The sequence below is a fragment of the Anser cygnoides genome, chromosome 9 (assembly GCF_040182565.1).
Source record: "Anser cygnoides isolate HZ-2024a breed goose chromosome 9, Taihu_goose_T2T_genome, whole genome shotgun sequence".
Taxonomy (NCBI): Eukaryota; Metazoa; Chordata; class Aves; order Anseriformes; family Anatidae; genus Anser; species Anser cygnoides.
Window position 1 is genome coordinate 20,008,262 of NC_089881.1, and position 24,707 is coordinate 20,032,968.

The following is a 24,707-nucleotide window of genomic DNA, read 5'->3' on the forward strand; positions in this document are numbered from 1 at the left end:
ATCTCACAGGACACTGTGAGGATTAATTAATTCTTGTAAAGATGTAAAAGGCCATATAGGTGTCAAGGGTTATGACTAAAGTGCTTTGAAAATGCAAACCACTCTGTGAGTGCCAAGTATTATTATTTATGGAGTCCAGGCAGTGTGCTTGGTACTGTGCAAACACTGGTCCAGTTATTGCAAATATTTGCTTATATCTGCTTAGTAGGCCGAGCACTCACTGTTACAAGTAATTTAAACTATTTTAAGGGTATACCTTGCAAATGTGGCTGTGAGAAGACTTCCCAAAAGTTGGAGTGACAGGACCACGGAAAGTGAGCAGCTGTGTTACTGAAGCACTGCAAAGGCCCATTTTTATTCAAACACGTGAATGAACCAAGACTACAGATCCAATTCAATTCTACATCCAGAAGTTCGGGTTTGGTCCTGCCTTTCTCACTTTGGGAACAGAAACACAATAGCAATTGTTGTTTAAACTTGTTTCTCCTGGCTTAATTTGCAGCCAACCCTTAGGCTCAGATCATTCACTGAACAGCCTGTCGTGCTCCATAGCCTGTTCAGCTGCCCTATGTCACCCATTCTTGGAAACCTTTGAAAGTGAGAACGTCCCTCCTGCAAGGCTCTGGAAATCACCCCAGAAACTGTGCGCCCAGCTGTATGTTTGGGCAATGGAAATGTGAAATCATAAGCTCGGCGTGGGAAGTAATGCCTTTGTGTGGCCTTGTGAGGTGTTCACTGAGCTGGGGCCTTAGTAAAGTTTAAAAAAAAAAAGGAACAAAATTGAAAGGGTAAAATTATTATTTGTAGATATTATTTGTATACGTTATTTGTAGAGTGTACAGGACATAAGATGTGGGGCATAATGCTCAGGTAATCACCCAATCCAGCACACAGTAACAGCAAAAGCGAAAGCCTGGCACACTGGAGTCGTGACTGAACATTTGGTGAACAGTAGACCATGGAAACCTTCAGCCAGATGACTTCAGCTCAGCATGTTGTTGCTGCTCGGCAGATGGATGGGAAGACAGTGTTTGTAATTTCTGTGGGCCAAACAACGCACACTTGAGGGGTTTTCCCTCCTCCGTTTCTCACACAAACCTCCTGAGCATCACACCTCCCGTTGCTATTCTGTGGACTTTTTGCAGCCCCTCCCATATCCTTCTTCAGGGCCGGGTGTCCCACACTCCCTGACATGAGGTCCCTTATCTTCCCTTTTCCCTTAGGCTATGTGCATACTCCCATTCCCCCTTCCTCCTCCCACTGTTACTGCTTATCTTCTTTTAACAAGGAAGTAAGTCATTGTGAATATCAGGAGGTTAAACTCCTTTAGAAGCATGGACAGATCTGAGATTACCCCGTAGGAAGCTGTTAATTAGTCCCTTGCCATTTCTCCCCCCCCCTCCGATTTTAAATTTCTCAACCTTCAGCAAACTCGTCAGGTTTGTCTACAAATGACAACAACATTCTTTGAAATTTTGAAATTAGATATGGTCTTCAAAAATAATTGCATCTTTTCAGCCCGTCTTTTACTTTACCATCACTGAGAAGAGAAAGTTGCCCACTTGGGCCATCAGGAAATATTGAACTTTGAGGGGTTTGCAGTCACAAACACACTCCCTGGCTTTCCAGAGAGACTTCAGTTTCCTTGTACAATTCAGTCAATTTCAAGCAAACAGACTGAAGGCTCAGCGCTTTTTCAAAACTAAACAATTTTGCAATGAAAAAAAAAATCAGCTTTCCGCAAATATTTAAGTATTATTCTTCATAAAAGAATAAAAAGCGTACGGGCCTGACCCTGAAAAAAATGAGCACTGTGAGGTGATCCTACACCCAGAGGCCCACCCATCTGCTCTCATCCAGGTTTTGTGGAGTAGAAGGGTCCCATCTGCTTGCTCTAGAGATAGGGCTAGCACGATTCTCCAGCAATTTTGAGCTCTATTTAAAAATAAATAATAAAAAAGTGCTACGTTTGTGACCCATTTCTACACTCCGGTTTTTCCAGGCACCGTGAGGGCAAGCAGTGTGGAGACGTGGCGACGTGGAGGTCCCGCTGGGGCAGCGTCAGACCTGGCCCCGTGTTTGTGGGGTGCCTTGGCACGAAAAGGAGCGGCACCCGGTGCTGCAGTCGGATCCGCGCGGGGTTTGTGGTCACTCAGTGCCAGTGGCAGCACACCCGCGCTGGACCCACGCCCAAGCACTATGGCAAGAACATTTTTAAGATGGAAAGGACCGCCCCGCGATGGATGTGGTTTAGATCAACAAAGCTTGCTTTAAAAAATAAACAAACCTGCGATATAAATGACAAATGGCTTTTATGTTCTAAAAAAGATCAGCACGCAAGTAGGACACATTATTGTGGAGGGCTTTATTCAGCAAATAAAATTACTGGGGTAGGTGCAGTAACGGGGCTGTAAACGTCGAGCTGCGCCGGACCCCTGCATGAAGGCAGCCCAAGGCCATGCCAGCAGGGAAGGCCACACCAAAAGCGAAGCCGCCAGAAGTGAGACGTGTCCGGGCTGCATTTACAGGGCCGTAGTGGCAGCGAGGCACGATTAAAGGCTTTCCTCGAAAATCCCCGTGAGGACGGGGCCGCAGCGCCCAGCCCCGGGGCCGCCGCCATGGCCTCCCCTCAGCCGCCTCCCCTCACGCAGCCGGCCTGGGGAGCGCGGGCGGCGAGGAGGCTGCGGGAGGAGGAGGAGGAGGGGAAGGAGGAGGAGGAGGAGGAAGGGGAGGACTGGGAGGAAGGGGAGGAGGAGGAGGAAAGAGAGGAGGAGGAGGAGAAGGGGGCTTCCGACCCCCGCCTGCGCAGCGGCGCGGCCGGGCCGCGGGTTCGCGTGGCCGCAGCAGGCCGGCCCCGCTCCTCCTCGCCCGGCCTCCCCTGTCCCTGCCTCCCTTCCCCGCCGTCCTCCTTTCCCTTCCCTTCCCTTCCTCCCCTTCCCTTCCCTCCCCGGCGGCCGCCGCTCTCCCCCCGCTGCCATTTCCGTGCGGCTGGCCACCCTCTGCCGGCGCGGAGTGTGTCTGCGAGCCGTTGGCTGCTCCGAGCCGTTTGGCTCCTTCCCTTAGTAACAGCTTTTACATTCTGCCTCAATTCCTCCTCAATCTAAATCACACACACACACACACAGATATTACTTTTTTTTTTTTTTTTCTTCCCTTCTCCCCTCCTTCCTCGGGACTTAATCTCTAATCCCCCCTCTTTCCCCACCCTCCCCCTCCCCCCGCTCTCTGGCTTGGGATATAATTGAATATCACAGCACTATTTGGTGCCTGGTGCTTTTTTTTTTTTTTTCTTCCTCCTGTGCGTGTGTGTTTTTTTTTTTTCCTGTTTTTTTTTTTTTTTTTCCTCCTTGTGGACACCTCAGCTAAAAAAAAAAAAAAAAGGCAAAAAAAAAAAAAAGACTTATACATATCCGTGCGTACACACACACACAGAGACATGTGCATGTAGGGCCGTATGGCTGTATAAAAAAAAAAAAGAAAAAAAAAAACAACCAACCACCACCAACAAAAAAAAAAAAAACCCAAGCACCACGGGAGCGGAGACAAACAAGGGGGAATTTCTCTCGCCTCCGTGCCCGGGGGAAGCAGCCAGGCAGCCGCCACCCGCAAGGTAAGGACCGGGGCGCTCCGCCGGGCCGGGCCGGGCCGGGCCGGGCCGGGGGGCACCGGGCGGAGGCGGCTTTGGGGGGGGGGGGGGGGGGGGGGGGGGGGGGGGATGGGTGAAACCTCGTGGAGCTCGGCCCCCCCGCGTTTATTTTTTGGTTTTGGGGTGGTTTTGGGGAGAAGGGGGGTGTCGCTGCTGGGGGGGGGTGGGGATGGGTGTGGGGGTTGTTGGTGTTTTTTTTATTTTTTTTTTGCAAATAGCTCCCTTCCCCCCCCCCCCCCAGCTCCGAGCCGCTGCCTTCCCCTCCCCCACCGGGCTCCGTTTTAAGGGATTTCAGAGGGTAAAAAAAAAAAAAGCAACAAATAAAATAAACCGGGGCATTGGCAGCGAATTAAATAAAGGAGCCATGGCGAGGCGGGCTGCTTTATAACCTATTTTTAGCCCGATTTGTGTAAAGAGGAGCCCTCCCCTCCCCCACCCGCCAGAAGTAAATATGCGCGGAGGGGGGAGGGGAAAGGGAGGTGTTTTTTTTTTTAATTTAAAAAAATAAAACGGGGGGGGGGGAGGGGGGGAAACGGAGAGCGGAGCCGTGCGAGGTACCGGGGCCGGGGGCAGGGAGGGGCGGTGTGGGGTGGCTTGGCCCGGCGGCTGTGGGGCCGCTGCCCCGGGGCCAGGCCGGGCCGGGCCGGGCCGTGCTGCCCGAGGGCTCCGCGGGGCTCCGTAGAGCTCGGCCCCAGCCCCGGGGCCATCACGGGCCGGGGCCGGGCCCCCCCCCCTCACACTCAGCAAGGGGTGGGGGTTTAATCTCGGCCAGGTGAATTTAATCCCGGGTCGCAGAATCGCCTTGTAAGGCGGCCCCAGGGGATAAAAGCCCCCCCCCCCCCCGGTCTCTGTCCCCCTCCCCCAAGCAGGAAACTTTGGGTGTGCTGCACGGTGGAGCCTTGTTGCTGCAGAGCACACGTGAGTTTTTAGGAAAGTTTGGTTTGTAGGTCGCTGCGTAGGAAAGTGAAGTTTGCGAGCGAAGTTTTTACTGCTCTCCAGCGTGCTCGGCTTCCCCGCTTTGCTGTCTGTGTGAATCAGGTTCCTTGCTGATTTATGGGAGAGACCACGAAACGTGTTCCTTCTTTATTATCAAAGCATGGGAGGTGTGATCAGGAGGACCGGGTCGCAGAGCAAGAGTGCCTGGGCTGGTCCGGCTTCCCTCTCCATCCCGCTGTACCAGGGGTCTGAGTATGGCAGCGGGGGCTTTTGGGGTCGGGGTCGCTCCCCGTGGGCTTTGCTGGGTGCACCCAGGGTGCTGGGGTGCACCTGAGCTCCAGGAGCTCCGGGGCCTTGCCCCACGTGAAGCTGGGCAGGGTGGAGGCTTGGTTGGCCTCATGAGGCTCTTGTTGGGTTTGGGGCCTTCCCGGGACGCGTTTGTGTTGGCGGTGTTTTCAGAAAGTGTTTCGAACGAGGCCTGATCCTGCAAACTCTTGTGCAGGTCCTTGAACTTCAGTAAGTGGATGAGTGTTCACGGAGAAGAGCGTGAAGGCCGCTATCCTCTTAGCCAAAGAAAAAAGAAAGAGCTGCTCTGTTGAGGTGGTTGGACTTAGGAGGCAGGTGGTGGCGTGTATGTGATGGCACCAAACTTTCAGTGGTTTCTCGTAGCCTTTTTATTTTCCTTTGCCCTGGTTAAGGTCTGATGGAGTAGCACGGCATTGTGTTGTTTTCCTAAGGTCACCTGAGACTGTGCGCTCACAGTTTTTTGAGGGAATGGGGGTTTGGCTCCATGAAACCAAGGGCCCATGTGGTGCTGTGCTTGGGAACTTGGTGGCGTGCCTCCTGAGCTATTATTGAGAACACCTGGAAGATGTTTAGTTCTTGCTGCACGAGGAAAGAGAAAGGGGAAGGAAATGTAATTGAAATGTATGAAAGGAGTTGGGGTTTGGCTTTTTTTTTTTTCTAAGGCTGTGCAAAAGTTTATGATTTTTGTTCATTTAAATATGCATAGTCATAATGTATGTGCATAGCATAAAGAATGCAATAATTACAGTTGGACTCTGTTGCTTAAGCTTTTTTTCCTCTTCAAACAGGCAGTTATGATTTTTTCCGTGTTTCTTTTATACGAATACTTCTTTCAGTTTGACTCTATATATGGTAATTATTGATGTTTGTGCAATGCTTTGAAGTTGTAAGGCATCGTGTAAGTGCTAAGTACCCAGCAACAGCACTTCATAGTTATTTTCCTATCATGAAAGAGTTAGATGCTACAGCCCTAAGCATAAAGAGACTCTGGATGGATTAGGGGAAACGGTCAAAATTGCTTATAATGTTGTTTTCAGGTAGTATTTTTTAGTTAGGAAGAACAGATCCAAGTAATGTAAAGCAAACTGAGTTATTTTACCTAACCTGATTTTGCTTATGGAATCTAATTTAAGATGGACTTCACGTTTGAGTCAGAATGTGTTTGCTGTTATAAATTTTGTAGTGGCAATAAAGACCCACAAACTACAAGGATGTAATTGTGCAGGAGCAAGGAAGTCCTGTAACGAAACACACACAACTTCTTCAACAGCAGCGGTCTGGTTCGGCTCAATGAGCTCTACAGACGCCTGTGGAGCTGCACACAGAAATAAGTGTGTTCCGCGTTAGCGGCAGGCGATGGGATGCAGATCTTCCACGACACTGATACTTTTTTTTGGTATCCAAGTGCTATCAAATGTCGTGGGGAAGGCCACGGTGGTGGCCAGCGTGACACCCTTCCTCAGTAATCCCCTTCGTCTGGAGCCGTGCGAGACGGCCCCGGTTTGTGCTTGCTTTGCCGGTCTCTCCCGTCCCGTCTGGGCCCGCGGCCGCTTGGGACCACGGTGCCATGAGCTCTGATGAGGCTGCGAGGGGTGAAGAGATGGGCACGGATGTGGCACCGGCCCTTCCCCTCCTGGAGCACAACTGGGAGGTCGTGGCGTGGTCTCCATGCTGGGAGGAGGACGAGGACAGGGCCGAGCGGGACGGTGTGGTGTCGGCGTGCGGTGCTGCGAGGCTGGAATCCGTCCTCCTGAAGTCCCACTGAATTCTAACGTAACTCACGTTTATATTGAGAATTGTGATTAATGTCGTGTGTAGTGACTGCCCTTAGCGTGTGGTTACATGTGCGCACACAAGGCACAGCGTGCAATAATGCACAGTGTGTAATAATAAACAATATTTAAGGCTGGGACCCGTAAATATCACTGCAAGTAGCTGTGGGTTGGGAGAGAAGTGAAAGTGTGTGTGCGCACACTGCATCCATGCGTGGCTCCTACAAAAAGTGCCTAATGCGAGAATATACTTACTGCGTGCTCATTTTTTTAAGATAAACTTAGATGTTTGTGTTAGGTGAAGAAGTGTCTGAAGCTTTCTATTAGGAAATGTGATTGACAGCTCTTCTCAGTGTGTTTGAGTTGTCCTGCAGCGTTAGCGTGGTACCTTCGCATTAACAGCCGCTGAAGAAACTGTTCCTACGTCCTGCTCGTGGTTTGGATATCCCTGTCCCCAGCGCACACAGCTTTCTAAGCGCAGTGCTCTGAATTGAGATGTGCTTAGTTTCTGCAAAGTAGCTTTATGAGAAGTGACTTTACTAGAACCAAGTTCATCTGGTGGTCCTGGGCAGAGTAGATGGAGACGGCTTTATTCACCTCGTAACGGGTTTCCTCCGAGATAAAGCATGACAATGAAACGCAGAATAAGAATTATCTTTTCAGATGAAACTATACGGGAGTACGTTGACTCCATTTTACTTATTTTTCATTTTACAAAATCGCGTTAGCTAACTTGAGGTAAAAAGTAGTGAGGACAGGGCAGCGTGTTTGTCGCGTCAGGAGAGTCGATGGGTTGAGTAAAAAAGCGCGGAAGCCTGGTCTAGAAATCACCGTGCCAGTTTGTGTGAAAACTGTGAACTGCCTTCTCGTTAGGGTTCTGCCTTCTGTTACCTCACTCGAGATGAGAAAGCCCTTTTCGTCCTTCTCGTAGTGAAAACAAGGCTGAAATCGCTTACACAAAATGCCATGGAGTCTGATGGCCGGGTTTGAGCTTGACGTCGAGTTCTCCTTTGTCTGTGAAAAATCCATAGAACCGTATTTCCACATATCCTCTGTAACATTGATTTTGAATACCGGCACCACGTCAGTTTCCGTGACATCCTTTAGCCTCTCCTTTTTATGTCATTAAAGAGCCTTAAAAAAATTCTTCCTCGTTAGGAAACGAGTGGTCCTTGCCAGCCGGCGGTGGGACCTGGCCTGGGTGGTGGGTGCACTGCTTAGCCCCGCTCGCTCGTGCGGGCTGGTTGTGGGGAAGGCTCGGGAAATACTCCCTTCCCTTAGTAATAGTATTAAAGTGCTTGGTGCTGCTTTCTGAAAAACCTACTGTAAGAGCTCACTTCAGAAGTGACGGGTTGCTCTACACAACCACCTCTGCCAATAGACGCAGCGGCTTTCGCAGCATCCCCTCACAGCCCCTGAGTGGCCGTGGCGGAGTTGGGCGCCGTGTGGCGATGCCAGGGCACTGCCAGACATCTGAGCACGTCCAGGCCTTCGTGTCGGACGCGTGGGGAGCAGCTGCCTATGCTCACGGTGGTCCGGTGCCGTGCCACCACCGCTCGTCTTGAGAGCACGTCTCTGTGAGGTAAAACACAGATCTGGGCCAAGGGTCCCCACAGGTGTGTCTGGGGCCGGCGGTCGCTGTGTGTGCTCGGCATCTCAGAATCAAGGCTCACGTGTGGCTTGTTGTCTTTCACAAAATCCTGTTAGGGTGTAGTTTCTGTTTCTTTCTGGGAGTAGCATTAGCAAGGCCGTGTTGTGTACTCCGGCTTGTGCTTATTGTCATAATTCTGAAGTCTCCGTGCTGCAAAGGAGCAATCTTGTTTATTAGTAACGTCCAGCAGTAAAAAATCAGAATCATTCAGAGAAAAAACACTTTTTTTTTCTCCTTTTTTTGTGATCTAAGATGCAGCTCAGTCTCTCTTCAGTGTAAGCATGCACAAGGGACACTCCACATCCCGTGTGCCACATGGAAACCCACTGGGCGTTCCTTGGGCTACCTGGAGCTGCCTGACTGGCGGCGTTGGCCGCGCTGGTGGAGCAGAGCAGGAGGCTCCCCCGGCCCGGCAGGGCGGTCGCTTTGCCAGCCTGGCAAGGCAGGCAAGCAGCTGTCTTTGTGGCTTTCCTAGTGCTCCTTTTAACCTTTTGGGGGGTTCACAGGAGGGTTTAATTGCTTCCCCGGCTTCGTGCGAAGGTGCTGTTGGATCCAGCTGGTGTCACGCTGTTCGTAGGTTGTATGGAATGGGACTGGGAAAGCGCCTCTGGAAACTTCCTTGCCCCGTGTGCGGTTGCGTGTCTGCTGGCAAAAGCCTTGGCTGCGAGCATACCAGAGAGGTTTGTGAGCAGCGTGCCTGTGGAGCGTTTCTCCAAGGGTAGGAGTTAAGGGTCAGATACTCACTATTCATGAAAACGTGGTGCTAAATGCTGTGCCGGGTGCCAAAACCACAGAAATTCTCAAGGTTTAGAGCCCTAAATATACCCTATCCCCAAAGTTGCATCCCTTTGACGTTAACTGGTAAAAGTTGAGGCCCACGGGTTGACCTGTCACCGGAAGACTCGGAGCTGGGAACTCTTCTGACTGCAAGCACATGTGAGGTGGATTTTGGTCCCCTGGTGGTTCCCTGAACATGCCAGGCAAAGGAGAGGCAGTTGGATTTCCTAGAAGTTGTTGTTCAGGCTGGCTGAGGAGAAGAAGAGTGAGTTTTACAGGTCTCTTTTTTTTTTTTTTTGGACAGGCTGATTATTTTTCAAGTGTCAGCATGACTTCTGAAAATACATTTCTTTTCCTTGTAAAAAATAGTAAATATATATATATATATTTTCATTTATCATTAATAGTGGTGTTAAGTGTGGTTGAAAATTTTACATTAAAATACCAATCGATTTTAACCGAGCTGAGTCTGTTTGCAGATCCCCCGTCCGGGTCTGCCGAGCTCACAGCAGTGATGAGAACTTTTCCTCTTTTAGGTTGCGTCTAAATTTGTGGGGAAAAAAGTAGTTTTGATATCCCATAGACCTATGGGGGAAATAACAAGAGATCTGGGTCAAAAAAGTAGGACGTGCAAGATTTAGAAGCTGTTGAAGTGTATTTATTTGTCCTATATTAGGTTAAAGGAAGTATTGGTGCTTTCAGTTTGGCAATATGTCCTTCAGTCTGCGGTGTTCTGTGAAGGGAAGACAACTGTTAAACAATGAATCACAGCTAATTTTTGTACGGATGTCAACATTTCTTCTCCAGTGCAGAAATTTTTGCTTGGATATTAACACAAACACGCATTCCTAAAATACAGACTCTTAGCGATAAATTTTAATTAGGAAGTGCTCTGTAAAAAATATGGATTTTTGCCATGATGATTATTTGTGAATCTGTAACATATTTACTTTGGAGTTGCATTTGATCAGATTTAATACTTTCTAATGTAGTTTTAAAGCAAAGTTAGCACAGATGTGTATGGAGGAAAATGAAGAACAATGTTGTCAAACCTTCTATTAATGTTGACATCAAATAAATTGTATATTGTACAGCAACAGATTAACTGTTTCCTGTAGCAGCAGACCTGTGGTTTAGAGAAGCGGGGTTCGTACTCACTGTAAAATTGAAACGTTTTGCTGATGCAGACGTAGTACCTGATTTGTCACTTTATTTCAAATAAACACCTAGATTGCCTTTACCCTGCTTAAACTGTAAATTTCTAGCACTGTGTAAGATGAAAATACAAAACTTCTGTACATTAAATTGCTATAAAAAAAAACCCTTAAGAATAGGGTGAAACACTCTACTAAGCAGTTCTGGTGAGCTTAATCTGATAGCGAAACGGATGTCTAAATGTAGCTGATTAATGTAAACCAACTTTTTTTGTACAGCTTTCACCATAATAGTAAATACTTGTCTCAAGTGGTTGAGTTGTAAGAAAAATGCTTTGTATGTCTGTTACCGTCTTCCACAGCGGATCCTGAATGGCCTTTGATTACATTAGAAATATCAATGTGTTTATCTGACTGTTGGCAGGGGCCGTGCTGGTTGGTTCCTCTGCTGTCTGCACATGCAAGGTTATTTCGATACGGTTTGTTTATTTCTAGTTCATCAAGGGCCTCTCTAAGAGCCTGTCCTGCCATACATGCAGTACACACACAATGCATCAGAAATTACATTGTTAGAGCCTGTTCTGTTCAACAACAACAAAACACTCCTTGGCCGTTTGTTAGGGTCCCTGGGCACCACAGGCCTCCCAGGTACATTGATTTCTGGTAAAATAGATGGGCATGGCTTAGATCCTAAAAGTGAACCCTCTGCTTATAGATGGGGATGGCTTAGATCCTAAAAGATCTCCGCTTCCTGCGGGGCTGGGTGTCCGAAGCCCCAGGCTGGCTGCTCCTGGCAGCTCCTCACGTTGTCCCAGGCCATCCGTTGTGGCCGGGGCTAACCGCGGCTGGTATGCCGGGTGTACGAGGGAGCGAAACTGGGCGGGTTATGAGCCGGTTTGGATGGACGCAAATGCTAAAAGTAACTTAAAAAATTGGGTGAAGGATAAGAGGAATTAAAGAAGTAGCCAGGACGAGCGCGTCTGGTGTTCCAGCGAACTCTTTGGCACCGTTGGTGACTTCGTATGAGAGGCTCTGCGGGTATGGGAGATGTCGGACTGCAGCCAGGAGCGCTTCCATCAGGCAGGCTGTGAGCCTTTCTGCTCTCCTGAATTACCGGGATCGCCAGCATCAAGGCCTGTGTACGCTGGACCTTGCTAAGGAGCTCCCAAGAGCTGCGTTCATGCTGTGAGGCTGTGTCAGACCTGGCCAGGACGTGCGTCTGTCGGCGTGCTGCCTGCCTTCCCCGCTGCAACTGCCTGCCTGTGCGATGGACCCTTGTCAAGGTGAAGAGAGAGAAAAGCAGCGTTTCCAAAACCACCTTTTCAGCGATCCAATTAATCAGATTTCATTTGCGGAACGTTACTATAAATGGTGAAAGTTTGGAACTGTAACGGGCGTCCCCCTGCCCATGGCTGTCTGCTTTTATTTGTCCAGAAGAACAGGAGAGTGCTGTTGGGCCTACTGCTGTTCTGTATTATTAAAATAACCCTCCCAGCCCCCCTGTGTAATAAAGCACAAGTGGTGCTAGATTGTACTGCTCGTTCCTGCTAAAATTAACCCCTTCCCGCGGGCAGCGTGCTCTTGCTCTCTCCTCTCTGGTTCTGCGTCCCGGTGTTTGCTGAAGCACGCTTCACTGAATGCACGCAGGGGTTTGTCTCGGGCATGGCAGTTTGCATCACTTTACTGTAATCCCTTCCTAAGTCTTCGTTTGTTTTTCTAATCTCCCATTTTTGTTTTGGTTTTGTTCGTTGCTCTCTTTGCTTTTTATTGTTTTGGATTATTCTCTCACATTCTCCCTATCTGCTCTTTTGTCAGTGCTTTGCAGCGGGTCCATGCCTTTTCCCCATCACCTTTTTGTTTCTCCTGGTTTTCTCTGCTTTCTTCCCCTCTCTCCTAACGTCAGTTGAACGTGTGTCTGGGAACTGATCCCATGTGGCCTGTGGCACCATGGCTGGGACGTTGCGCTGCTGGCGGCAGGGCCACGTACAGCGGCCAGGGGACCCGTCGGGGACATGGGATTGATGGGACATGGCCACAAAAAGGGAGACGGGGCTGGCGGGTTTTGGCAGTGCCTTTATTAGATAAAAATAATCTTGGCTTTACGTGCCGAGTGTCGGTCCAGGGCTTGATGAAGTCAAAGGGAGATGTTGGGGGCAGCTGGCACGGGTGGCCAGGGAGAGCGCAAAAAGCTGCAGAAGTTTGAATGGAAAGCTCAGCATGCTGTGAGGTGAGCTTTGTGCTCTGCAAAATAAGGGATTTTATGCCATAAATGTTATTGGCATTGTGACTTAAAATGAACAAAAACAAAGTCGTGATGAAATCAGTCACAGCCTTATCTTATTGTGTTTATTGTGGGTAGTGTTGACAAGTCACATGCCCCATTGTTCGAGGTGAACAAATATAGCTTTGATACTGCAAGCTGATACGTGTGGACAGCCTCTTTTGTCCTGTGCTGCACGGATGAGTTTGCAGAATTGTGACTTCAGAGCTGGAAGATTGTCTTTAAAGAGTTTCCATTTTAAATTAATCTAGAAACAGTATAATACGTGAAATACTCTGTAGCTTAATATTCAGGCACGTGTCTCTGTTTGGTAACTAGTTCTGCGGAACATAAGAAAATAAATGAAGAGATTAATGCACCATAAACTCTTGCACTTTGTTGCCTGGCAAAACCCATGGATAACAAGCTTTTACTGCACCTCTGGCATAGATGTGCGTGGGCCAGAAAGAATGCAAGATGTGCTTTTGAGAATGTCGGTAACAGATTTTCTCTTGGAAGTCTTTCAGATACGAGTCCCGTAGTACAACACTGCTGACACTTTGTAACAGTGACCCTTGTCTCTGCTGAAGTCACAGGTTGTGGATCACCTCTGAATTGCTCTTGGTGTTTATGAATTTCCACAATCAGGATGTACGTAGTGGAACTAGGGTGTAGGCAGCGGACTTGCTGCAGGAGTATACTTGGCATGCGGAGCCTGTGGATGTGGTCATCCAGCCGTACCTGGGGGGAATCCCATTGAAATCGCCTTCAGTTTTGCCTAGGGACAAACAGGGAGATTAGTTAGTCTTCCCTGCCTACAGCAATTTATTTTTGTTTTTCTTAGCGTACCTTAATAATGCCAGTGTAGTTCATCGTCTGGTTTAGTATTCTTAGAATATAAATATATATATATATTTTCTTCCTGTTAGCTCACAGTCTAGCTTGAGACAGTCGTTTTTCCTATTCAGAAACAGGTGCTTGCAGTGTATTTTATACCAGTACAAGAGCATTCACTAAAATGGTCTTGAATTGAGAGAGCTCCATAACAGGTGTTACCGGGATGCTTAAATATAAAACACCACTGATGCTGCTAGAAATTTTCACCGCTGTCTTGACTGCACGTTGACAATGTCAGCTGTGTGCCTGCCTGCCTGCCCTCTGATACTAGAAGACTTCCCCACTTGTGGTGGCTTGCAGGCAATCTGTAAAATACTACTTAAATTTCAATACAGGATGAATGGCAAGCTTTTGGCATCCTAAAGCAGGTGCTCTGCAATACTGGAATATATTCTGTGTGTTTCTGTGTAAAGCTTTCAGACTTCTTTTTGAGCGCCACTGATATTTGTCTACACAGTCCCTTTGCCAGGACTGCCAGAAGAGAAGGTGTGTTGGAATTACTTTCTGGATATACATCTTCATAGACTGTTACAGATCGGTGGTGAATCTCCAGAGACACCTTACGTGCCCCAAATCTTGCTTTTCTGGGTTGACTAATATACTTGTATATAATAGATAACTGTGTTTAAATTGTTTTAGTTTACATCACTGAAGATTTTCTGTCCACATGGTGGATAGGACAGAAATCTGGTGTCAGGATTATCTGCTAGTTCTGCTGCTGTGTGACCTCAGCTAATGGATTAACAAATTTACCCACGCATCAGTGATTTAACACTTCACAGGAGTTTTTTTGAGACCAGTTCTCTGAGATCCTCTGCTGAAAGGCTGCATAGCAGTATAAAGTGGCTTTTATTTTTTCTCCTCTGCTTACTCTTATTTCAGGCAAGCGCTCTTTTTGTGTTCATTGCTTTTGTGCTGCTTTCCTAGCCTCTGAGGATTGCTTGTTGGGCGACACACAGTCCGTGCTGGAAGTACCTCCTGATAGTGCACGTACGTGGTGGGGAGTCATGTTGACGTCAGGCATGTTCGTGTCCTTAGTAATGTGGAAATGGAATTGTATATGAAGTTTTAATAGAAGCCCGCACGTGCTTTTTGCAGCTCTTTTTTGGGGGGCGGTGGGAAGGCTGAATTTCCCTGGGGGGCTGTGTTGGGGATCAGTTTGGGAGCATGGCCCTGCAGGCAGCTCCTTGTCACAGCAGAGGAGGTGGGACCCACGGCTGGCTCTGCTCTCATGGAGCTCTCCCACACCTTTCTGTCTGGAAAGAAAGTTTCTGTCCTGTGCCGTGGGTTATTGGCTCTGTCATGCTGATACAGTGGTTTATTGGTCCTGCAAACAGCAGCTCTGAAAGGATTTGCATTAAAAACATCGGCTGTTTTGGGGGGTATTAAAATCCAAATGTTTTTCCTGAGCCAGTTGCCAGCACGACGCCACAAACACCTGCATTGCCACAAAGGTGGTGGTCAGCTGCTGCTCATCGTAGGACCGGTGGGCCGTGAATTTCTTGTATCTGAGAGCAAAGCTGATAGAATGGTTGTGGACGGCAGCAGGCCAGCTAATAGCAAAGCCCACCTGACACCAGCCTCTCCGTATATAGTGGCCATATTGTCCCCAATGCCCTGCTGCTTGCATTTGTCCATGCATAAAATGGGTAACGGTGACGTGATCTTTGTCATGTGGTCACAGTCCCACTTGGCCGGGCCTTCCTTAATAACTTATCAGAGTGATTTGCTTATAAATTTATATAGTTAAGCAAATGTTTGAGCTTGTATGAAAATCTTTTTCACGCCCTGTACTAAGAACCCGTGATACCTTCCTTGCTTGTCCGAGCTGCGTGCCCCAGGCGGAGTGCTGCAGGTCGTGGCGTGAGACGCGCTTAGCAAGACGTGCCGTCGTGGCGCGGGACTTGGCTTTCCCCAGCCAGGCCGGGGTGCTTCCAAAGGCACATTGCAGGTTTCTGCCGGTACAGACGGTGGTACAAACTTTCTTTTACAATATTTTGTTTCCATAGTTTGGAAATTTTTCATCTGCTGGAAAATGAAATTTTTCGTCGGTTGTTTTTCTGATTTGGGGAAATCTCTTCAGTTTGCGAAGAGCACTCCAAGTTGTGTATGCTTGCTTTTTGCTACTGTAATTCATGCTTTAATCTTGTGGGTTATTTCTTATTTTCACCATAGTTACACTGAGAAGTATCTTTTGGTTAATTTAAAAAGATCACACTGTAATAAATCCCTTAAACTTTGCAAGAAAGCGTTTACACTCGCTGGGTAGCATGGCTTGAAGTTATAAGAGGGAATTTACAGTGCGCTCACATTATTTTTGGACTGGCTCCAGAATGAAAGTGTCTCATTCCTGTTTAGCGTAATACATTTTCAGCAGATATAGCTGTTGCTGTAGTCAAGCCCTAATTGTTAAAAAAAAAAAAAAAAAAGAGAAAAAAGCTTTTAAGTGTGATCCTAGGATATTTTTAAAAAAGCTGACTGCATTGCTTTCCTTGTTGAAACATTTTCTCATATTCTGAGGCAATCGGCGTGCTCTTTGTAAAAAATATATTATCACTGTATTGAAGTCGAATCAGGTTCTCTGGAAGTGATCCAACCTTCAGGAAAGAAAAATATTAATGTATGTGTTGAGGGAAAGGGTTTCCCTTCAGTTTGGAATTTGCTTGTCATGTTTAGCAAGTAAGCCGTTTTCAGATGCATTAAGGCTCTGTGAAACTCATTTTTGGGGCTGGCAGTTTTCTAGGCTTGGTTTGAGCAGAATGATTTACATTTAATGTTTCTTTTTTGTTTGTTTGTTTTAACTGTCTAGGGATATGTACATTTGTTAAGTTATAATTTGAGTGCAGTGCATGTTTAAGGAGAACAGAAGAACAAACCGTTTAAAATGGTGACAACAATGGGTAGCTTTTTTTTGACCAGTCATTTGTTTCAGTGTCTGAAATGCTTTGTTGCCACTTTAAATGTTGAAATTTAAGGAAAGTAGCCTTTGCTTGGAAGACAAATATTTGCAGTATGTTGTTTATTTGCTTTATGAAGTTTTGTGCTGTTTGAACACTGGTTTTTATTTTAGCTATGAATTTTGGCAAGACACATCCTAGCACATGTAGCCGGCCATAAACAAGCTGCAGAGCACTAACGCTTCAGTCCTGCAGCTGCACTGAAGCACGCGAGGTTAAAATTCAAGCGGGCGGCTGTGTGTGGGGCTTGGAGCAGTGATCCACAGAGACCCACAGTGCGGGATGCTCACAGGAAATTTCATAGATTCACAGGTTGCTTTTGGCTGGAGAGGACCTTAAAGCCCCCTGCCATGGGCTGCGACACCTTTCACCAGCCCAGACTGCCCAAATCCCAGGCCTTGGGCACTGCCAAGGACAGGGCAGCCACAGCTTCTCTGGCCAGCCTGGGCCCGGGCCTCACCGCCCTCTGAGGGAAGAACTTCCTCCTAACATCTCACCTAAATCTCCCCTCTTCTAGTTTAAAGCCATAGTAGAGGGGGACTTCTCTGCCTTCTGTCAGTAAGGCACCCGCCATCTAAGCTGATTATGATTTTAAGGCCTTATTCAGGGGGAGGGGGTTGCACTGCAGCTTTCCAGGCTGCTTTATGCTTAAAGGCCAGGGCTGCATGCACACGTGGCTGAGTTTGCCATGTTCTCCAAAGCGTGTGGGACTCCTATGATTTCTGCGTTATTTAAGGACATCTGGGGCTTTGTAGAAGGCCGCCGTTCAGTACATGCCCACTCTCCAACGTTAGATAAGCTGGAGCATCTACCAGTTGGTTTGTGACCAGCCACCAAAGGGCTGAGGCAAGGAGCGGTGCGGAGGAGCCACAAGATGAAGGACTGCCTCTCCGTGCCTGGGAGGCTGCTGATGCTGGTGCTCCTCGAGCTGCCCCGTGGGGAGGACGGTCGGGATGGCCTCAAGGCCGGGTTAACAGGGCATGAGACTGGAACCTGCCCTGAGGAGAGAGGTTAGTTAGCCAGTGTGTGCTCAAGCAGGACACCGCGCCAGTGAAACTGCCACGCACCTCCCGCTGGCTGAGGCCTCCCTTCGTCATTCCTCCCCCGTGACCACCGAGTACTAAATCGATGATAGTTTTCTTGCACCTTCCCAAAGTGCTTCTTTCGGTTTTGGTTCTGAACCAAATGCTGTCTCTGCTCCCCATCACTGTGATCATTGAGCTGTGGTTAAGGAATGATTTGTATTATTAGTCTTATTTTTATATTGACACGTTTTGGATTGTTTTCCTAAAATACTTTGTTTAGACTTCTGACATCTTAATGACTGCAAACCTCAGCTGGTTTTGTTTGGAAATGACTCTTCCTCAGGCAGAAATTAGACCTGAAAATACATTCCTCTGAAGTTTGAGAGGGAAAATCTCTCTCTGGTAGCATTGCTGAGTTGTTGAGATCAGCTCTGAATTGCCAGATAATGTAATTTTCTTTTAAGAAGAGCCTTCTCCCTACCCTACCCAACAAGCCCTGAAGTATTCTTTGTGTGAAGGTACTATATGATTTCTAATTATATGATCACATACCATTCCACAAATAGTGCAATACAATAGCAAAGAATTATTTCCAGGATCTTGTAGAGGTCTATTCAGTAGACTACCTTAAACCCTCATCTCGCAAGCTGTAAGTGGAGTGTAAATCGGCTCCCTCTCCTCCCAGAGCAGTGTTTACTGCAGCTCTGTGTTGAAGCCTGGGTTCAGAGCTCCTTACAGAATCAGGGCTTGGGATGTCATTTTTGAAAGTTGCCGTTTAACTGCTCTTATACAACATATGCATATTAAGTAGGATAGCAGAATAACGGTGAAATTGCTCACCTAGGTCTGCAGATGAATTACCATAATTAACTGCTTCTTCCCATGAATTGCACCTAACGAGGGCTGTGCTGTTGGCTGAAAATAAATTGCATAATGCATTACTGTTGACTAAATAATTTACATACCTTAGAGAGGAGATGGTATAAAAAGTCTGCAAAATAAGTGCTGGACCATTATGAAAATGAAATGTAGGGGGGCGGGGAGGGAGCACAGATAGAACATGGTGCAGTCTGCCTTCTCCTGGGTCAATGAAGAGTATTGTATTCTGTTTGCAATACAGTGTGTGATTTCATAATTACATATTTATCACACATCACATTGCATAATGTATGCGTGCAGAAGGCAGAGTTAGGTCTGTGCACACAACCTTGGGCCTAGTCCTAAGAGGAGTGTATCTGTGTGGTTATAATTTGCTAAAAAATGCATCTTTTTTTTTCTTTTCCTGCTTAACTGTAGTCCCAAAATACGTGAAGTCAAAAGCAAAACGGAGTTAATAAATTATAAAACAAGGTGGACAACTTATTAAGTGCTTGCTGTTCTGAATTTATGTAAGAAGCATCCTTTGTGTTGCTGTTCAGTGCTGTGAGGCATTTAAGGATTGCTAGTCTATATGCATGGCCTGTTTTTCTTAACATTTTACTTAGCCAAGAATAATTTTAAAAGCCCAATATTTGGATAAGTATATAATGCAGAATCCTGTAAGGGGCTATTTATGGATATTTATTAAAATAGGTGGCTCTTCCGTATAGAGTACTTATACTGATTTACTATAAATGTATGTATGAGCCGCTCTGTACACAAGTGCTGGTAACACCAGAACGATTGCAAGTGACTGTAGATAGGCTCAACTAAAGGTGGCGAATTGTATTAAAATTCTACCAAAGTAAGGCTTGTCGCAGCTTTCATTTTACATTGGTAAAAACCAGTCTGAAGTTGTAGACCTCAATGCCTACTCTTTTTTTTCTTTTTTTTTGGTCTGGGACTTTAATTTGGACTTAATCCTAGCAATCATTGACAAAACTTGGAAATGTGCTTTGTTTCCTGGTGTTTTAAATGGGAACAGCAGGGTTTCTGGGCACGAAGCTGTCCCTCCTTCCCTGGGGAGGCCGAGCCTCCACGTGGGGTGAAGGGAGCTGCGGGTGGGGTCGTGGAGCCTGCGGAAATTCAGTCGTTTGTTTGATTATTTGGGGTTACGATCCCCATGGAAATGTGGTTGCAGTGGGGAAAAGCTTTGTAAAAACAACTGTGCTTGGGAAATTGGATCACATTTAATTTTTGTTTTATAAGTAGGCCGAAATACTTCATGATATTGTACCAAGCAGGTACAGTAAGTTCCCCTTCCTGCCAAATTAGCTGGAACAGGTCAGCTGGTGTGATAACAAGAGGGAGGAAAACACTAGATTTTTTTAACCCATTGAAAAGGTTTCTTGAAAATCTTTATTTCCTGTTTGAGAACGCATGCTGGAAGTTTGGCAAAGACATGACCTTTTTGTCAGGGATTTTTTTTGTTGGTGGTGGTTTTTGTTGTTGGGAGGGCTGTTCTCTAAACCGTAAGCTGACGCAGGGAATCTTAATTTTTGCGTTTCTAATATGATAGACTTGACTGTTCAGGCTAGTGAATCATTCACTGTAGAGGGGTTGTATGTGATATTATTTAATAGCTATAAATGATAAAACAGCACTGATTGGTACACAAGCAAAAATGTAAAGACGTCAGAATAAATTTTAAACTGTGTTAATATTCACCTAACATTTATGCCATAAATTGTGACAAAACGTTTTTCATATGTTGAATGGATTGAGATTCTTAAACATTGCTTGGTATAATAAAGAACTCGCAATTTGGTATTTTCCTTATCTGGATGGGTGCTTTGAATTTATTTTCTCCAAATTTTCAGAATACTTTTGAACACTTTGTTGCACGATGCAGTTCACAGTGATGAGTGATTCGCACTACTGCAAATACGGTCCTGTGCAAAAAATACCATGGAGGAAAGGATTCGCTGAGTTTTGTCTGTTCAGTTTACAGTTTTAGGGAATGGCCTGAAGTCAAATTACAGAAACGAAGCGGAGATTTCCGTGGAAATGTTGCAGGATCGCAGCGGGACGCCCGGTTGTGTTGCTGTGGGCCTGCAGGCAGGGCAGGGCCTGTGCAGTTGTCACTGCCCTGTTGTTCGTCACTGAGCCCCGGGCGGCTGCTTGGCAAAGAGGGATGGTGGTCAGCAAGGGCAGCAGAGACCTGGGAACACCCTGCCAGAACCTGAAGTCGGAGCTGGGGAGCGGCGAACACACGTTTCCTTTCTGCAGACTGGGAGGGGAGAGCAGGCCGGCAGGATGCAGAGGAAGGGGAGCGTTGGGTTAACGCCGCGCTTCTGTCTGTCAGGGCATGCATACCCCAGGGCACGCAGTCTCCACGCTCTGAGCACTGACCTGTGAGTGCTTTGAGCTCCGTGCCCTGTCGGAGCGGGGCAGGAGCCTCACCAGCTTCCTATTGCTGTTCGGTAGCAGCCAGCCATTTAGTGACAGGAGCACTGCAGAGCGCTGGCTGCCACCTGACGTGCGCTGCCTGCTGCCTGTGCTACAGTAATCCCTGCGTTGCGATACCAAACGGGGGTCACTTCTGCTTGACTGTGTACAGTTACATCCTCAATAAAAAAAGTGAGGCAACGGGCGAATGGACAGGCAGATGGAAGTGTGCACGGAGATGCTGATTGTGTCCTGTCCAGGGAAAGGAATGCTCCTTTCACTAACCTGTAACATTACTGGTTTCAAGTTGGTTTGGCTTTTTGGTTGGGTGGAGTTTTTTGCACGTCACCGAAGAGAAATGTTTTGAAAGAAAGGTCTTGAAGGGAAAAAGAAGAAAAAAAAAAAAAAAACTTGTGAATGCTCACAGAAGGCCTTGAGGCAGTGAGAACCTATTATGAAGCATGAGTAGAAGGGCAAGGCTTTATGTTTAGGGTATAATTACAGGTATGGACTAATGTAGAGTTGCAGGTGAGAAAATGTTCTGCTTTGCATCGCAGGCTGCTGAGTCCCTGTTGAGCAAGGATGGAATTTGTCTTGGCTAACATCTGTTCCTTTTTGGAATAAGTGATTTAGAAGAAGGCTTGAAATTCGAATATGATTTCCGTTCACCTCAATTTAACTCTTTATTTGTACTTTCAAAATGTATTTTATTCTCCTAAATTCAAAAATCTAAGGACACCTATGCAAGCCGCTGGCTCCTTACATAATTAATCATATGATAAATGCAATTAAATTGAAATCACTTCCATAGGAAGTTGGCTGGCTGCCCGGGCGCCTGACGTCACCCAGGAACCGCACACTCGCTCTTGGACAAACGGCGTTGGCTCGGTGCTGTGAACGCCTCTGTGGTTGGATTCTGCAGGTCTGCACGGAAACGATCTCCAAAGTCTGAGCCTCTCCACCTAACGCCTTCCCAGGCATCTCCCTCCCCTTTGAGTAGCCCTGCTGGCCACAGATGGAGAGGGAATAATGCCAACCCTCAGTTGTTAAGAAGTTCCTTCATAAATAACGCGAAGTTTCCATTCAGTTTCCCAGACTCTCGTTACGCGTTGCAATAATCTGGGATGAGGGCTTAGTTGTGGCCAATGTAATTCTTGGTAAACTGAGATGAGGGATGATGTCTCATTAAAAAAAAATGTATTGTGCCAATACAAAAATCATGTTTATTATCAGTTCTAGAGTTGTATAAATATAGATGCTAGACATATGCTGAGTATTGCTTTGGTAGAAATACTGAAATCACTTTTACTCAAGTTAATAAATCCCAGAGCTGAGAAGGGAAGTAGTGGAGTGATGGGAAGAAGCAAGACAAATGAAATGAACAGTAGAAATCAAACAGTGGGAGAGTTTTCTGAATGTATTTTCACAAGAAGGCAGTTGCATAATATTTATTCAATGTATTAGGCTTTTATCTACTTACGCTTGTTTTAAGGGCATGACAGAATAAACATGACTGCTGAAATCCTTGCATCTGGCAATTAATTACGCTTTTCCTTTTCTTTAAGCGAATGTAGGAGTGGTGAGAATATATTGGATGGGCACTAGTGAGAGTTGTATCTGCTGAATAAATGTTGAAAGTGCCGAGCTCCCTGTGCTGCTGTGTTGGTTGGAGGGGTAGCCCAGATTATATAAGGTTTATGTGTCTCTTCTTGCTTATACACCTGCAGAATTTGTTCTTGAAAGATAGTTGTTGCTTATGATACAGTATGTTTATATTTTTATTTTTTGAATCAGTAAATGTATCTCAGTAAAATGCTCCAAAACGAAACAACGACAAAACCCAAACCCGCAGAATAATGCTGCACGGTTTTCCATTCAAACTCCTCCTCGCTGCCTGACCACATAATTATCGATTACAGCAGCAGTAATGCTTGCTCAACACCTGTCGCTTCTCTCTAGGGTCAGCCTTTCTCAATAAAAAAACATTCTTCATCCACTTCCAGTGTAACAGCCAGCTCTCCCAACACATTCCCTACTGATTCAGCTTTATCCAAGCCCAATACCAAAACCAGATTCTTGTTGAGCATCCACCTGTTTCCCCAGTCTGACCCTAGTGTAGGTATGATCGTGGTTTTTTACTGTTAGAAATTTTACAATAATATTCCATTGTGGGCAGCTTAAGCTGGAGGAGCAGGGCAAGAGTTTTTTTCATCTCTGAATCATTGTACCTTGAACTTTTTTTTTAAAGACATGTTTACAAAGTATATTTTTGAAGTTGAAATATTGCAACATTTAGAATGTTGTGCAAATGCACCAGAAAACTCAGTGACCCTCTGACTGCGGTTGGAATACCTGCTTTGATGTTCTGTGGACACAGATGCTGGTTTTTCTGTATGTGTAAATGAAATAGTTGCATTCTGTTTAATTCGAGTTGCAGAGATTATTCTAGTGTTTAGTGAAGTGGTATGATGACTAGGATGGGGGTAGCATGGGAAGACTGAAGGACTTTGCTGTTTATGGGGTCATTTTTATTTTGTGGTCCATTATATTGACTTACAATTAATTCACTGTGTGATTCCTGTAAAATTTGTGTGAAAAAATATTTTAGGTTTTATAGAACATCCCAACTCCTTTGATAGGCATGCAAATAAATGAAATAAGCTATATGCAAATATTAAGATACGGTGGAGATGTAAGCTGTAGTTAAAACGCCCGGACTCCGACCAGGCCTGGGAAGCGGATGCCGGTACCGGCGCCTGCAGCTGCGTTGCCCGTGTCCTGCTGTCACTGCTGCCCCTGAAGCTTGGGGACAGCTCGGGAAGAGGTTGGAGCTGGGGAGGAAGGGAGGCTCTTGAGGCCCGTGGCAGTGGGCGAGATGTTAAACTGCAGCCAGATCTGTGCCTTTCTGGGGGCCCCTAGGTCCGGTTGGCTCCTATCGCTGTGTCCTCTGAGGCTCAAACCAGTGTGTCTTGTCCTCAGCTGATCTCAATCATCTTACACGTATTGAAGTGTAGATCCGCCTGTGTCCCAGAACAATTGATCTTTTTTAAAATCTGACTTCACTTATGAAAATAAGTGACTCCCAGAGGAGAAAGGACTTCTATTTTCATTTATCACTCGCGGTGATGAGACGTACTTCATAGCTTGAGAAGTCCCATCTTATATTGACTTCCTTTGTGTCTTGAGTTCATTCTGGCAGCGGGCTTGGCTTTGATCCCAGCCTTTACTGGGAGAAAATCTTGTAATGGTTTGGGTGGCTTGTGGACAGATCTGATAAGAGGCGGTTTCTTATGTTTTGTGAACAGGTCAGGCTGGAATTGACAGAAATACGAGTTGACATAGATTTTAAGTAGGGAGCGAGTAGGTATCACTGAAGGGAAAAGAGCTCATGGGAAGAATTGAATTGGCTTTGGAAACAGCCATGGGGTGAGAAATTGTTCAAGAAAGGCTGCAAAGGTGGATCTTTTGGGGTTATTGCTGGAGGATACGTGAAGCCCGTTGCTATCATTAAATGAAACTGTATTTGAGTGTTTTCTAACTGTCTTATCGCTATACCACAATTGAAGGAAATTACTTTTTGTGCTTTTGGACTGCAGTGGGTGTGTGTGTTTAATAGCTGGTTTCAGGGTTGTTTAGCTGAGGATGAATGGTCCAAGATTTCAGTAACACACGGGGCATGTGGTTTTGAAGTAGGAAGGGAAAGGCGATTTCTCAGCACATGTTTGCTTACGATGGGCTTAGTTAAGAAGAACACGTAATGGTTTCACTGAAAACTATTCAGAGCTAGAAAAACTACTTGCTTAAATTAGTTCACCAAATTAATTTCTAGATGACGTTGGGTAACTTGGGCATACAGAATATATTGTGGTTTCACTTTCACATGTAGATGAGTAGATCTTTAAAGAGTGATCTTCCACTTGTGAGAGCTCTGGCAGTTTTAGACAACCCGTAAGACAAAGTTGTTCTTGTATAGAGGTGTCTGTTCCTGGAGTATGTTCTGGAGACAGTAAGTTGTGGTGG

General features: G+C 46.3%; 1 protein-coding gene across 4 annotated transcripts in view; it reads left to right on the forward strand.

Annotated features, from left to right (window-relative positions):
* The first annotated feature begins 3,390 nt into the window (after positions 1–3,390).
* Positions 3,391–24,707, forward strand: part of TBL1XR1 (TBL1X/Y related 1) — a 111,211-nt gene continuing 89,894 nt past the window's right edge. For 2 of the 4 annotated variants that reach the window (XM_067002769.1, XM_067002768.1), the window contains exon 1: positions 3,391–3,610. The gene's annotated coding sequence lies outside the window, so the exon portion shown is untranslated. Of the gene's footprint in view, positions 3,611–4,289; positions 4,565–24,707 lie in introns of those variants that run through there. The other 2 variants (XM_067002770.1, XM_013174769.3) reach the window with 2 other exon arrangements.